Source organism: Gopherus flavomarginatus, chromosome 2, assembly GCF_025201925.1.
Source record: "Gopherus flavomarginatus isolate rGopFla2 chromosome 2, rGopFla2.mat.asm, whole genome shotgun sequence".
Classification (NCBI taxonomy): Eukaryota; Metazoa; Chordata; order Testudines; family Testudinidae; genus Gopherus; species Gopherus flavomarginatus.
This window is the reverse complement of record NC_066618.1, coordinates 69,280,576-69,296,906: the sequence shown is the minus strand read 5'-3', so window position 1 is coordinate 69,296,906 and position 16,331 is coordinate 69,280,576. Positions and strand designations below refer to the sequence as shown.

The following is a 16,331-nucleotide window of genomic DNA, read 5'->3' as shown; positions in this document are numbered from 1 at the left end:
AAATCTCTGATAGTAAAATATACTTTATCATCAAAAAGAGGATCTTATTGTAGAATACAGTTTGTAATAAAATATTTCCCTGATCATATTTCAGACAATGTAATATGACCAACTGTAATGATGAGCATCTTGTAGGCAGATACTAGAAAAGGGGCATAGTGGAAATTGATAGAATAGTGTAAGGGATATTGTTTTCAAAAAATAAAGGGATTAGTAAAATATAGGTTTAATATCAGAGGGGTAGCCGTGTTAGTCTGGATCTGTAAAAGCAGCAAAGAATCCTGTGGCACCTTATAGACTAACAGACGTTTTGGAGCATGAGCTTTCGTGGGTGAATACCCACTTCTTCAGATGCATGTGGTGGAAATTTCCAGGGGCAGGTTTATATATGCTAGCAAGCAAGCTAGAGATAACGAGGTCAGTTCAATCAGGGAGGATGAGGCCCTGTTCTAGCAGTTGAGGTGTGAAAACCAAGAGGGGAGAAACTGGTTCTGTAGTTGGCAAGCCATTCACAGTCTTTGTTCAATCCTGAGCTGATGGTGTCAAATTTGCAGATGAACTGAAGCTCAGCAGTTTCTCTTTGAAGTCTGGTCCTGAAGTTTTTTTGCTGCAGGATGGCCACCTTAAGGTCTGCAATAGTGTGGCCAGGGAGGTTGAAGTGCTCCCCTACAGGTTTTTGTATATTGCCATTCCTAATGTCTGATTTGTGTCCATTTATCCTTTTCCGTAGAGACTGTCCAGTTTGGCCGATGTACATAGCAGAGGGGCATTGCTGGCATATGATGACGTATATTACATTGGTGGATGTGCAGGTGAATGAACCAGTGATGGTGTGGCTGATCTGGTTAGGTCCTGTGGTGGTGTCGCTGGTGTAGATATGTGGGCAGAGTTGGCATCGAGGTTTGTTGCATGGATTGGTTCCTGAGCTAGAGTTATTATGGTGCGGTGTGCAGTTACTGGTGAGAATATGTTTCAGGTTGGCAGGTTGTCTGTGGGCAAGGACTGGCCTGCCACCCAAGGCCTGTGAAAGTGTGGGATCATTGTCCAGGATGGGTTGTAGATCCTTGATGATGCGTTGGAGGGGTTTTAGCTGGGGGCTGTATGTGATGGCCAGTGGAGTCCTGTTGGTTTCTTTCTTGGATTTCTCTTGCAGTAGGACGCTTCTGGGTACACGTCTGGCTCTGTTGATCTGTTTCCTTATTTCCTTGTGCGGGTATTGTAGTTTTGAGAATGCTTGGTGGAGATTTTGTAGGTGTTGGTCTCTGTCTGAGGGGTTAGAGCAGATGCGGTTGTACCTCAGTGCTTGGCTGTAGACAATGGATCGTGTGATGTGTCCGGGATGGAAGCTGGAGGCATGAAGGTAGGCATAGCGGTCGGAAGGTTTTCGATATAGGGTGGTCTGTGTAGTATGTAGATAGCAGTGGATTTTTTACCTTTAGTCCATTTGGTATGATGTCCATCCGTTTGCATTTGGAAAGGAAGATGATATCTGTCTGTATTTGTGCAAGTTTCTTTATGAGGTTGATGGATTTCCACTTCATACGGCTAAATGCAGTGCCTTGCATGGTGTCAAGTATCAGAGGGGTAGCCGTGTTAGTCTGGATCTGTAAAAGCAGCAAAGAATCCTGTGGCACTTTATAGACTAACAGACGTTTTGGAGCATGAGCTTTCGTGGGTGAATACGCATTTCTTCAGATGCATGTGGTGAGAGTGAGAGATTATGCTATACTCTATCAAAAAAAAACTGAGGAACCACCTGATCAGCATCCTATACAGCAAACAGGAAAACATCAAAAAAGAGCTCTCCAACCTGGAGACTCTCATTAATAACCAAACTTCTATACAAACGGACTTCACTAGAATAAGACAGGAGATCTACATTACTCACTTCACCTCTCTACAAAGGAAAAAGGACTGTAAGCTGTCTAAACTCCTACCTGCCACATGGGGCCACAACCGTGCTACCCCTAACCCACCCAGCAATATCGTCAATCTATCCAACTACACACTCAGCCCAGAAGAAAAGTCTGTCCTATCTCGGGGACTCTCTTTCTGCCCTGCCACCCCCACCAACATGATACAGTTCTGTGGCGATCTGGAAGCCTACTTTCGCCGTCTCCGACTCAAAGAATACTTCCAGGACAACACTGAACAATGCACTGATACACAGGTGCCCTCCCACCAACAGCACAAGAAGAAGAACTCCACATGGACTCCTCCTGAGGGTCGAAATGACAGTCTGGACCTATACATTGAATGCTTCCGCTGGCGTGCACAGGCAGAAATTGTGGAACAACAACATCGCTTGCCTCACAACCTAAGTCGTGCAGAACCCAATGCCATCCACAGCCTCAGAAACCACCCTGACATTATCATCAAAGAGGCTGATAAAGGAGGTGCAGTTGTCATCATGAACAGGTCTGACTACCAAAAGGAGGCCGCCAGACAACTCTCCAATACCAAATTCTACAGGCCACTTCCCTCAGATCCCACTGAGGAATACACTAAGAAACTACAGCATCTACTCAGGACACTCCCTACACTAACACCAGAAGAAATCAACATACCCCTAGAGCCCCGACCAGGGTTATTCTATCTACTACCCAAGATCCACAAACCCGGAAATCCTGGACGCCCCATCATCTCGGGCATTGGCACTCTTACTGAAGGACTGTCTGGATATATGGACTCTCTACTCAGACCCTATGCCACCAGCACTCCCAGCTATCTCCGCGACACCACTGATTTCCTGAGGAAACTACAATGCATTGGTCACCTCCCAGAAAACACCATCCTAGCCACCATGGATGTAGAGGCTCTCTACACAAACATCCCACACACAGATGGAATACAAGCTGTCAGGAACACTATCCCTGATGATGCCACGGCACAACTGGCTGCTGAGCTCTGTGCCTTTATACTTACACACAACTATTTCAAATTTGATGACAATATATATCTCCAGATCAGTGGCACTGCTATGGGCACCCGCATGGCCCCACAATATGCCAATATCTTTATGGCCGACCTGGAACAATGCTTCCTCAGCTCTCGTCCACTCACGCCCCTTCTCTGCCTACGCTACATTGATGACATCTTCATCATCTGGACCCATGGGAAGGAGACTCTGGAAAAATTCCACCACGATTTCAACAGCTTCCACCCCACCATCAACCTCAGCCTGGACCAATCTACACGGGAGGTCCACTTTCTTGACACCACGGTGCAAATAAGTGATGGTCACATTAACACCACCCTATATCGAAAACCTTCCGACCGCTATGCTTACCTTCATGCCTCCAGCTTCCATCCCGGACACATCACACGATCCATTGTCTATAGCCAAGCACTGAGGTACAACCGCATCTGCTCTAACCCCTCAGACAGAGACCAACACCTACAAAATCTCCACCAAGCATTCTCAAAACTACAATACCCGCACAAGGAAATAAGGAAACAGATCAACAGAGCCAGACGTGTACCCAGAAGCGTCCTACTGCAAGAGAAATCCAAGAAAGAAACCAACAGGACTCCACTGGCCATCACATACAGCCCCCAGCTAAAACCCCTCCAACGCATCATCAAGGATCTACAACCCATCCTGGACAATGATCCCACACTTTCACAGGCCTTGGGTGGCAGGCCAGTCCTTGCCCACAGACAACCTGCCAACCTGAAACATATTCTCACCAGTAACTGCACACCGCACCATAATAACTCTAGCTCAGGAACCAATCCATGCAACAAACCTCGATGCCAACTCTGCCCACATATCTACACCAGCGACACCACCACAGGACCTAACCAGATCAGCCACACCATCACTGGTTCATTCACTTGCACATCCACCAATGTAATATACGCCATCATATGCCAGCAATGCCCCTCTGCTATGTACATCGGCCAAACTGGACAGTCTCTACGGAAAAGGATAAATGGACACAAATCAGACATTAGGAATGGCAATATACAAAAATCTGTAGGGGAGCACTTCAACCTCCCTGGCCACACTATTGCAGACCTTAAGGTGGCCATCCTGCAGCAAAAAAACTTCAGGACCAGACTTCAAAGAGAAACTGCTGAGCTTCAGTTCATCTGCAAATTTGACACCATTAGCTCAGGATTGAACAAAGACTGTGAATGGCTTGCCAACTACAGAACCAGTTTCTCCCCTCTTGGTTTTCACACCTCAACTGCTAGAACAGGGCCTCATCCTCCCTGATTGAACTGACCTCGTTATCTCTAGCTTGCTTGCTAGCATATATAAACCTGCCCCTGGAAATTTCCACTACATGCATCTGAAGAAGTGGGTATTCACCCACGAAAGCTCATGCTCCAAAACGTCTGTTAGTCTATAAGGTGCCACAGGATTCTTTGCTGCTTTTATAGGTTTAATGTTGATAATAAAAATACAAGAGTATCTGTTGAAATTGATTAGCATGCATATCCAATGATTGATTCTATAAATATGAAAGTCGAATAATTATAATTGTTAACCATGGCTTCAGGTCATGTGAGTTGTCAGATTAAAAAAAAATAACTAGAGGAGAAAGAGGTTAATTTGCATATATTTAATGTTGCATGCTATACATGTGGGAATATGAGATAAACATTTGCTAGTGATCAGTTAGTTTTTTCCTAGGAATCACCTATTAGGAAACCTGGCTGCTAGATATCTACAGCCCAGTGAACTGCATGTTGTATTAATAGCCATTGATTCAATAATATATTGTCTAATAAGGTAAAACATTCTGCATTACTACTTTATAGGAAACAGTGTGGAGAGGGCTATATAAATTGTATCCCATCTTAATGCTTTAGGATTTATATATAAAATATGCATGTCAAGGTGAAATATCCCCCCTGTGTGTCATGGAAAAGTTTGGCCTTCCAAAAGAAGAACTTAGCTAGTATTGGCCTAAAATGATAAGTCATAAAAAGAAGGTGGCTGAAAACATACTTATATATAATACCACTACATACACTTAAAATGCTATAGCGGCAGTGCTGCTCTAGCTTTTTAAATGTCGACACTCACTACAGAGGCAGGACAGATTTTCCTGTCACTGTAGTTAATTCATCTCCCCAAGAGGTGATAGCTAGGTCAGCAGAAGAAATTTTCCATCGACCTAGCTCTGTGTACATTGGGGGTTAGGTCAGTGTAGCTACATCTCTATGTAGATTTTTCACACTCCTGAGAGACATCACTGTGCTGATGTAAATTTTCAGCATAGATCAGCCATTGGTCTCCAAATGTCCAAGAAGTCTTTTCCTAGAACATACTGAAGGTAATTCTATAGCTATTTGATATGTTGGATTATTTTAGAAATCTTTAGTTAAGATTCAGTAATAACCCTTCCCCTGCTATTTACAAATTTGAAAAATCAAAATCAGTAGGAAGAATAATGGAGGTGTATGTATGCATTCTAGTCATATACAGTACAAATAGTACAGTAAACTACAGTCATTGAAGTATGAAGATGAAATATAAACAGGAGGATTTTGATCAAAGCACAAAAAATCTTTAATATATTAAAAGTGTGGTAATTAGAGAAAACAATTGGAAAAACAGCCCATTCCCTTGAAAATCTTCAGTGTAACACACAATACTAAAGTTCCTAGATAGAATGACCCACTGAAGTCAAAATTACTTTGATATTTAGATACAAAATATTTCACATAACCTCATAGCAGTTGAAATCTTGGAACCTGTGTGAATATTAAATGATCAGAACATTTCTTTGCATACAGTTTGGTCAGATTGAGATCTGATGCACGTGTATATCTCTTCCCCCTAAGGTCCCTTATTTTTGTTTGCTTTTTTATTTAGAAAGCTTCTCCCTCTTGGTCCTAATTTTAAAATTATATACTTTTCTTAATTCCTGACTGTCTTCTCTGGGACACTGTTTACTCCATCAGAGGTAACAAATAGTGTGTTCTTGTGACACTGGCTAGTGCCTGCAAACTGAGGAAACATAGCATCTTCATCCAAGGTAATTGATGATGCTTTTATAGATGCAGATGTTACCTCCATGGAAAGTTTTAGGCAACCTCAACTGTATTTTATAAACTCTTGTTTTCAGTCGCTTATAACTTTGCCAAACAGCAACCATTCAGGGTGAATTTTTATGCTTGCTCTCTGCCTCATGCTGAATTTGCTTGGAAAGTTTTTCAGTAGAAATAGTGCAACCATTTCAGGAAATGATGTTAGGAAAACATAAGTAGTTTTGCCAGTGTTAAAATTTTTCCAACCATTTCTTTGATGAGCTATAGTGGTTTTATGACTTGAAGCAGGAACTTGAAATTAGGCAAAGGGATGGTGTTGGATTCAGAGACAGGTGCTTTGCAATCTCAGTGAAAATCCATTGAGACTTGGCTAAGGATATAAACTTTTAAAAATCATAATTTGTGTATCAGTGGAATTCATTAGACTTACTGTTAAAATCTCTGTCATGCCATTTGTACTGAACATACTCCAGTTTCCAGAGCTGCTTACATGTCCAAGGGATCTCAGAAAACTGGACGGTTGGTCAAGAAAACGGCAAATCCAGTTAAATATTGATAAATGCAAACTAATGTATATTGGAAAACATAATACCAACATAATAGCATTCAAAATGCTGGGGTCTAAATTAGCTGGTACCACTCAAGGAAGAGATCTTTCTATCTTTGTGGATAGTTCTCTGAAAACATCTGCTCAATGTACAGCAGCATTCAAAAGAGCAAATAGAATGTTAGGAACTAATTAGGAAAGGGACAGAGAAGAAGACAGAAAATATAATTCCACTATATAAATCCATTGTACATCCACACCTTGAATACTGGGTGAAGTTCTGGTCACCCCATCTAAGAAAAGATACTTTAGAATATGAAAAAGTACAGAGAAGGGCAACAAAAATGATTCGGGATGTGGAACAGTTTCCATAGGAGGAAAGATTAAAAAGACTGGGACTGGGACTGTTCATCTTGGAAAAGTGATGGCTTAGGGAGGATATGATAGAGGTCTATAAAATCACGAATGGTATGGAGAAAGTGAATACCCCTTTACATAACATTTGAAACGGGGTCTCCCAATGAAATGAATAGGCAGCACATTTAAAACAAATATAAGGAAGTACTTTTTCACATAACGCAGAGTCATCCTGTGGAACTTGTTGCCAGGGCATGTTGTGAAGACCAAAAGTATAAGGGGTTCAAGAATGAATAAGATAAATTTATGGAGGATAGTTTCATCAATGGCTATTAGCCAAGATGGTCAGGGACGTAACCTCATGCCCTGGGTATCCCTAAACCTCTGACTGCCAGAAGCTGGGACTGGATGACAGGAAATGGATCACTCTATACATTTCCCTGTTGTGTTCACTTCCTCTGAAACATCTGGCACCAGCCACTGTCAGAAGACAGGATACTGGCTAGATGGGCCTTTGGATTGACCCTTTGGCTATTCTTATGAAGTTTTCTGCATTGCTTCCCTTGCCCCTTTGCCTCCTACTAACCTGACAACTCACATCACTTTTGGTAAGAGAAAGAGGTGTTTCTCTCCGTCCCCGTATCCCAGGTTGTGTCCAGATTTTGTGGGTGTGCATCTCAACCTGCCTCCCAAACTGGCTATGCTATCTTTAGATTTTCCAGATTCTTGATGGGGTGATAAGTTAACCTTCAAGCTGCTTCCTGTTTCTGGGAAAATCTTTTTTTTGCTCCCCAGTCTGTCCCAAGGATTCCTGAAAGGGCTGGTGGGGTGCTCCTTGCCAATCTCCCTGCAGTCTTTCTACCATATGCTGTGCGTATGGGAGTGTAAGATGTTTCTTCCTAGGTTTTCCTAATGCTGTCTGGGTCCTTTCAAAGATGACAGAATCTATTGTCCTCCTTGATCCTTCCCTGGCCCTCTTAGAGCTACTGGTCTTTAAAATAGCTGCAATCTCTGCTAGTTTAGGTGCCCCCAACATAATGATGTACAAATGTATCTGAACAGAGGAAGTGAGCCTCTACCTTGCCAAAAAAGGAAGAAAAATAAGTAGGTAAATCCTGAGGCCCTTATGGTCCAAATTAAGCATTAACTAAGAACAAAGCACAGTTAAAAACCTCGCCACTTACCTTGATTCATACTTTTATAAAACATACTGATGAATATAATTGTTCTTAACTCTACTGTAATTCATTAGTGCATATCACATTGTGACACAAACTTACAAATAGTAAATAAAGTCCTGTAGCTTAGTGGTACAGTGTAGAAACTCAGATTCTAGAGGCTCAGGATCAAGCCTGGTTCATTGTGTATCCCAGGAAACTCTAAATCCTTTCATCTATGAAGAATTCATACTGTGTAGTTTGAAGGAGAGGAACATTACTAAGGAAAGTAAGTTTTTCTTATTCACATAATGAAATCTCAATACAGGAGAAAATATCTTCTTTAGGTACAGCTCACTTATCCCCAATTTAGAAGATTATATCCGGAGACAGGTGCATTTCAGATTCCTTAAAATAGAAGGAACTATTCTAACAAATGCTGTGTTTTAGGGTTTGTAGTGTTAGCTCAAAAGAGAGGTGTGCTTTTTCAGGATGACTATATTTAGCCAGGAGGAATAGTCCTTTTTAAAGCAAATTGAAACGAAAGTATGAGAGCGTGAAATTATCAGCAGCGCTAGTGCACATTTACATTACTTCTACATACTCTTTTGAATGACCACACAACAGAACAAGTACTTTGTTTCCACTGTGTTGATTTTTCTTGACAAAACATGGCAGTCTATCCAAAGGAGGTTTTTTAGCCAAGATAAATATAAAATTTATGATTAAGCAAGTGTTTCCTTATTATAATCCCTAAAGAGAATTTGAGACTTGTTAAATATAACGTGTCTAAGTTCTTTTAGGAATGAATTTTCATTTGTACTTTGAATGCAGAAATACACACAAACTAATGCAGTTTAAAATCTTATCTGTAGAGGAAAACAATTCTGCCTACCCATTTTCTTTGGCTTGAATAGCAATATTCATGAGTATGTGACATTTGTTTAGTGACATACTGTAATTTTTGTACATAACATCTTCATGCAATTTCACACACTTGTACAGAATCCAAAAATACTTGTAGGTGACATTGCTTATAAGGGTGTGTTACGAAAGGGGGCTCATAAGTCTGTCTCAGTTTGGAGAGTACAGGTAAAATCAATGCATGCTTAACGTTTCCTTTAAAAGACTATTTACAGAATACCACTTTTTGAAGCAAACTACAGTGTGTGTCAATATCATGTATTAAAATAAATGCAGAATAAAGGCTGATTTATGAGGGCAGTAGTTTCTTGACTCTTCTTGGTGTCACTGTTGGATTTGGAGTGTCATGTTCTAATTACATTGTGAATGAATTTAGATAGTGGAAATTAAGTGGTCTTGTGTTCTTTGCAGGGTTATGAGCTTCCAAAATCCAGAGCATTAGATGTCAGCCAAGCATTTGTCCTTCTCACGTTCTGTCTTCACATTTGAATTAGTGCCAGTTTGCACAGATTGCGTGTCAGTTTAAATACAAGAAACAGGCCTCAGTTTGCTTGAACTCATTCCACTGAAGACTTCTAAAAACTTTAGGTAGTCTGCAAACAGCAATGGTTGCTTCACATTAAGTTGCTTTGTGGAATTATAAAACAGCTTTTCTTGTGCTTTCAAATAAAATGTTGTCATCTACTAATGAATGAGATACCATCTGTAATAATTAAGGTTATTATACTTGTTTTCCCCCTGCAGCACAACTTCTAAAGGTTTGGAGAAGACAACGAGAGAACCACCAAGAAGGCTATAGTGGTATTGTAAGTACTGCACTGAGAAGAAAATGTGAATTAAGAGTGTTATAAAGAGGCTGTCCATTTATATTTGGGAAAAATGAGCTACATAAAAGGATTGCATGTAAAATACAGAGCAGGAATTGTAGGAATCATGTTAATAATTTATAAGGAAAAAACTGCCGCCTTGTAAAATCTGAATTGTATCCTTATACAGTGTAATCAGAAATTTACCAATAGCAGTGAAAAATATTTCTCTATCCAAAAAAGATTGATCTACGTTATATACATTTGTTTATTTAAAACTATCGGAATTTAGAAAATTATTGTAGTTTTGCAGATTTGTCATTTGTTTTAGTGACTTATTGTTTAGGTTATTTTGCAGAATTATTTATTTGCTGATTTATTTATGTATTTCATTATTTATTTATTTGATTATTTAGTAAATTATTTATCTGATGAATTATTAATACATCTTCATGACATGCTTTAAATTATTTATAACTTAATTTTGAGTTTATTGCTTTTCGACGCTGCATTGTTACTGACTAGTTTTCATTTTTTTTTCTTGGTTCTTGAAAATTAAAGTATTAGCTCTAAGGGAAAAGTATAGTCATTGCAAGATCTATAGATGTTTTCTATAATGAAGTAATTTACCCTATAGAGACACATTGTGTATAGTTCTATTTTTCTTAACATTACTGTTTACCTTCGAGTTTTTACCCTGCTTATTCCTAGAAATATAAACATGAAATGAGTGACCTTCAGGAGCAAAGATTAAAAATGTATAAAAATAGGATTGTTTCTTATACAGCTATTAATTACCATTCCTACAGTTGTTGAAATCGATCCTAGCATTTTTAGTAAAAAAAAACAAACAAAAAAAAACCAAAATTGGTGCTTTTTTGATGAAGCCTCTTGATAGCAAAAATAACTACTTCTGTTAAGAAAAAAATGGAATTAAAATCACAAGAACTCTTCTCAAGGGGAGAATCAGTCCTACTGAGACCATTTTAAACATATGATACGTATAGATGTATATGTAAGATTAATATTTACACATAACTAGGAGGAGGAAGTGGACCAGCATGTAAGAAGTGTTTAAAATTCTTGACTGCATATTTTTGTAAATGAATGGAGAATTTATAAATTCCCCAAACTTAGCATTTGTGTATTCCTATAGGTAAATAACTGTTAGCCACTATTTTATATAATTCACAAAGAACCATTCTTAGTGTACTGAATATCGTGACCACCTTTTGATGGTGTTTTCTTTAGGCAGTTCTCTTAAATCTGGGTTTTTACCCAATGAAGGATTGATGTAATGTGTAAAACCAAAATTAAGGGTTAAAATTCTCGCTTCATATGAGTGTCAACTTCCGGGAGTTGTGTACATACATCTGAGGTCTGAAAATGTCTGCCTTACTTACGGCTGCTGTGATTTGAGAAGCTATCAATTTTGTATCTAAAGTTATGTGTTTAGCTTCTGGATCTAATAAGTAAATTGCTTCTCTAATCTGACTCTACCTGATACTAGGGTTACCAGATAGCAACTGTGAAAAAAATGGGATGGGGGGGTAATAGGTGCCTATAAAAGAAGTCCCAAAAAATGGGACTGTCCCTTTAAAAACAGGACAGATGGTCACCCTACCTGATCCCCTGTGGGAAAGCATACTCTACCTTATAGGAAAATGTTGTGATTAGGGCCTTTTTGCATAGCATTGAAGGGGGTTTAATGAACAGGGCAAAGCAGTACTTCCCTTAGAAAAGTGCCGTGTGCATAACATGGCCTTTATTCTGTGTTTAGTGCTTGAAATGAATTACTATATACTTAAAGTTTTAACACAGCATGGAAAGGCTGCATTGTACATTTCAAGTTAGGATGCTGTTGAAATACAGTAGAAGTGGCCTCTGTAGACAGGTTTCACTATAGAACTTAAATTATGCATGTGTATATCCAAATTCCTTATTTTGAAATATTGAATGTATGAATATTTAATTGGTATCTTGCTTTAGTATCTTCATATGCTTGCCTTAAAGGAAGCAGTTTCCTTTGATTTATATACATGGATTAAAAACGTGTGTACAGTATGTGTCAATGGCTTTTTCTCTCCACAATATTACATGAACAGCTTCAGATGATAGCTAAAGATTTTTATTCTAAGAGTTACCACTGTTGTGTAAAACATGCAGAAGTGGCATAACTCTTTTAGATTCTTTTACATTCCAGAAATATTTTTTCACATGTTTGGAAAGGTCAGGTATATTGCAACTCTTAATGCTCACATAAACCCCCAAATATTTTCATTATTTGGAGAATAATTTTATTTTGATTTTTTTTGTTTTCTCTTTATTTGAATACTTTGGTTAAAGCTGCGAACTCCATGAGAGTTCCTGAATGTATGTTAATATTACGTGGCATGTTTTATGAAATTTTGTACTGTTACTCTTATTTTCCTGCATACATGAAATCTTATTGTTCAGTAAGGCCTATTACACATTGTTACAGATAACAGCAGGTAAAGTACTGTCAGTATATTCTGCCTCCAGTTTTTCATAGTATGAAACATTTCCTGAAATATGAATTACTATAGTTATAGGGGTAATATAATGAAGCTTATGTGTTGGCACTGAGAGTAGCTACCTTGTAATTATGACAAGTGAAAGTACAGCCAAAGGTCACATTAAGCAGGAGATTTCTTTCACACCTAATCCTTTTTCTGGATGGCGCAAAAAATGAATTTGGTCCCTACACTACCATATTTTTAAAGAGAAAAGGAAAGCACTGATTCAGTTGCCATGAAATGTTTTTTATGGCTTATATATTATTTTGTTCATAGTTCAAGAACTTATGCATAGAACTTTTGTTTGTTGACTTAAGTGCTGCTACACTATTCTAAAGTAACTTAAATTCTGGATAAAATTATACAGTATAAATAATATTTCTGCTTTAATATATTTTTTAACATATATATTTAGTTAAAAGCATAATTTCAAATTCTAGAAAGAGAAATGTGTGTCCATGTGTGCAAACTGATGTTTGTATTAATGTGTTACCACTATAACAATTGTTTTTCTCTTGCAGTTCAAGTGGGAAAATGCTGATTTAATTTTTAACAGTTTTGTAGGTGAATTTTATCCTCTTATAAAGTGCTAGGTTCACTATCTTGGTAACTGAAGTCTGCTATTTAGCAGCAGAAAAAGGAAGTAGAAGCCACTCCATGCTGACCAACCGTTTTTCAGCCCCATCTTAAAGGGTTCCTATCATTAAGGGTGAGAGGGTAGTTCATTTCGTAGGGCTATTCTGTTCTTGGCCTTGTGCTGAAATTGCCAACCAAGATGCTAAAAATGACAATAGTTTTTGTGATGTGGATACTTGTTTATCAGGCAATGAAGTGAAACTACTAATGCACTTCACATAAGCTACTGACCAGCCATGGGATAGAGATTTTATGGCCTGAGATTAGGTGTACTACTGACCTGAATGGTATGGTTCCATAGAAGTCAGATTGGATCCTATTTGAACTCCTGACTTGTAGATGAAAGGATTTGCATCCTCTTAGTAAATCCCCCTGAATCATATAGACTCCCTGTTGTGTTTAATTAATATTTCAATGTTTAGCGTTTGTCTTCTTTTGTCCCCCTCTCCCTCTTTCCTGTTCCTGTGGAGTCTGTGGAGGAGCACTGCCATCTAGGAGTTTATAATGTCCTCCATCACCATGGTAGTATAGAGGCACCAAGAGAAGTAAATATCTCCCATTCAGTTAGAGTGAAAAGGTGGGTAAGGTAATCTCAGAGTTGGTCCAATAAAAGAGATGAACTCACCCATCTTGTCACTCTAATTGCCTGGGACCCACATGGCTACAACTACACTCTCCTGTAATTTTAATCAGATAACACCCCTGTGAAAACTACAGCAATTGTGCTTGCATTTAAAAGTGATAGTAGGGAAGTATTAATGTACTTCTGGCTTATTAATGCAGTTTAGTTTTAGGAAATAAGGAGAAGCCAGCAGCAAATGACCAGCCAGTTGCCCAGCCAGTTGTCTGCAAAGCTGTTTCCTTTGCTTTATATACATGGATAAAAACGTGTGCACAGTATATATCAATGGCTTTTTCTCTCCACAATATTAGATGAACTACTTAGATAATGATAACTTAAAGATTTTTATTCTAAGAGTTACCACTGTTGTGTAAAACATGCAGATGTGACATCAGGCCACACAGTCAGTTTTTGAAACTGAACCTATTGCTGCTTCATGGATGAAATGGCCCAATGTGCTTGGTCTCAGGCAGTGTTTTCTCTTGCTGCTGTGAGGCTTATCTGTGTCATCCTAATGACACAGGGTAAGTCTACAGTGCAAAAAGAGGAGTGTTCTTAACTTGGGTTAGCTAACCTAGGTGAAAATAGTACTGAAGACATGGCAGCTCTGCTTTTAAGTTGGGTTAGCAGCTACGGTTATAGGTTTCAACTTGAGCTGCTAAGGTGAGTTAAAAACACCATTTGTCATGTCTTCACTGCTATTTTAACCCAAATTAGCTAACCTGAGCTAAAATCTTTTTTTCAGTATACACATACTGTACCAGAATGTAGGTTTGAGAGGAGACTGGTGATCCCATCTTTAAAATTTATCTATCTGTTTAAAAGAGTATGCTCCAAGAATTACTAGAGAAACTCTAATAAATATCTTAGAGTAAAGTATTTGCTGTGAAAATACATGTATTGGATTAGATAAAATGAAGGTTAATGAAACTGATAGTTTTACCTCACTTACTAGAAAAGAGACTCTACAGCATATATTTTCAATCTGCAATGTAAGACTGGTCAGAACTGACAGTGATGGCAGCATGACATTTTAAAGAAAAATTGCAGGCACCTTAAAGAAAAAATATTAGGTTCAAAGAAGGTGAAGACCACAGAATGTCTACTATTTTAAGTTAAAATGTCCAGAGGCACATAGAATATTGATTTAAAAGAAAATTCACAATAAATCTTTGCTGCAGTGACCAGGAAAAGAAAATTGTCTTGGGGGGAGGGGGAGGAGATTTCCTCTAGAGAAATTGCTGTACCAAACCTAAGATCACACTCTATGTTGTGGTCAAAGAGGAGTAAACAGTTGTTCTTAATTGAACTCAAGAGTCCCAGGGGAAGACAGAGTTGTGGAAACATGTGAAGTCAAGAGGAAATAGCATAGGCATACGAAGGCAGTATAATGATAGGAACTTGTGGGCATAAGGCTGACAGCAGGCGTGTGCTTTTGGACAACCTGTACTGGGACTTCGATGAGCATTTGTGAACAACACTCGGGATAAATCTTCTAGTACTGTTGAAGTATAATACTTTCCTCAACAAGAATATATGTGTGTGTACACATAGGTAATATGTATGTATATTATACAGTTATTAAACACTCAGATAATGCACCCATCTCTGAGAGAGCGGAATGCAAGTATTTTGTGCCACCAAGGGGCATGAATACTTATATACCCACCCTGCTCCTAACTCCCTGGTGGTTGAGTCGGTCAACCACAGGGAACGGCAGGGCCAGCCAGCCCCTACCCCAAAAAATAAAGATTCAAGGAGGCTGGACTCTTTTGGAAGGAAATTATATTTGTCTTTGAGCTTCCAGTTATGGGTGGTGAACCACCAGGCCCTCTTGGGCCGGTATGAGTTCAATCTCTCCAGGAGTGTGACAGGAAGGAGTTCAAAGTGCTGGTGGATGAGGGTACAGCGGCCACCAGGGCAACTCTGCGGGCAGATTCGGATGCAACTGACACAGCCGCATGGTCTATGGCCTCTGCGATGTCCATGTGAAGGGTGTCATGGGTCCTGCTCTCTGGGCTATCCAGCAAGGCGCAGACCTCCTTGCAGGACCTCCCGTTTGACGGCAAAGCTCTGTTTGCGGAACAAACAGATACAAAGCTGCATGGCCTGAAAGAGTCCTGCACGACACTTCAGACTCTGGGTCTCTATGTTCTGGCTCTGGCTAAACCTAAGTTCAAGCTGCAGCACACTCCCGCTCAGGCCACCCACCCAAAATACCACACTGCTTATAAGAAGTTGCGAGACTATAAGAGGTGCCCACAGAGGCAGTCTCGGCCTGCTCCCCAGCCTGAGTCCTCCAAGGGCAAGCAGGTGGGGAAAACGCGGTTTTCATGGGACGCCCAGGGGCGCTGTGCCAGTTCTCATCAGGGATCCAGCCTCAATAAAGCTTCCCTTCTCCAACCGGTTATGTGCTTTCCTCTCTGAGTGGTTGCGGCTGACCCCGGACCAATGGGTCCTCGACGCCATCTCCTGGGGCTACACCCTCGCGTTTACTTCCTCCCCACGCAATCACCACCCGCCCCTGGCCCTCCTGGGGAACACTTCAAATGAGGCTCTGCTCGAGCAGGAGGTTGGGTGGCTCCTGGGCCTAGGAGCAGTGGAAGCGGTAGCTGGGGAGTTCAAGGGTAAGGGGTACTACTCCTGCTATTTCCTTATCCTGAAGGCCAAATGGTGGCTTAAGCCCATCTTGGACCTGCGAGGCCTGAACCAATACGTGGTGAAGCTCAAGTTCTTTTT

At 39.8% G+C, this 16,331-nt stretch overlaps 1 protein-coding gene across 3 annotated transcripts in view; it reads left to right on the top strand.

Annotated features, from left to right (window-relative positions):
- The window catches only part of TBC1D5 (TBC1 domain family member 5), a 512,051-nt gene that overhangs the window by 37,177 nt on the left and 458,543 nt on the right, over positions 1-16,331 (top strand). For all 3 annotated transcript variants that reach the window (XM_050938356.1, XM_050938354.1, XM_050938355.1), the window contains exon 2: positions 9,736-9,797. The gene's annotated coding sequence lies outside the window, so the exon portion shown is untranslated. The remainder of the gene's footprint in view (positions 1-9,735; positions 9,798-16,331) is intronic.